Source organism: Eimeria mitis, genomic scaffold (assembly GCF_000499745.2).
Source record: "Eimeria mitis Houghton genomic scaffold, Emh_scaff837, whole genome shotgun sequence".
Lineage (NCBI taxonomy): Eukaryota > Apicomplexa > Conoidasida > Eucoccidiorida > Eimeriidae > Eimeria > Eimeria mitis.
Genome location: NW_013576156.1, coordinates 7444 through 7804, shown reverse-complemented (window position 1 = coordinate 7804; position 361 = coordinate 7444).

Sequence of the window (361 nt, the reverse complement as noted above, 5' to 3'; positions counted from 1 at the left end):
CAGCAACAGCAGCAGCAGCAACAGCAGCAGCAACAGCAGCAGCATTTCAACAGGGGGTATCTCCCGTCCTCCTGTTCTTTCATCTGCTGCTGCTGCTGCTGCTGCTGCTCCTGCTGCTGCTGCTGCTGCTGTTGCTGCACCGAAGCAAAACACAGATGGCCCCCTATGTGAGGCTATAGAGGGAGGCCCTGCTGCTGCTGCTGCTGCTGCTGCTGCTGCGTCTTCAGCAGCAGCACCAGCAGCAGCATCACCATCATCACCATCCCCATCATCATCAGCAGCAGCAGCAGCACCCCCAGCAGCAGCACCCCCAGCAGCAGCAGCAGCCCCAGCAGCAGCACCCCCAGCAGCAGCAGCAGCA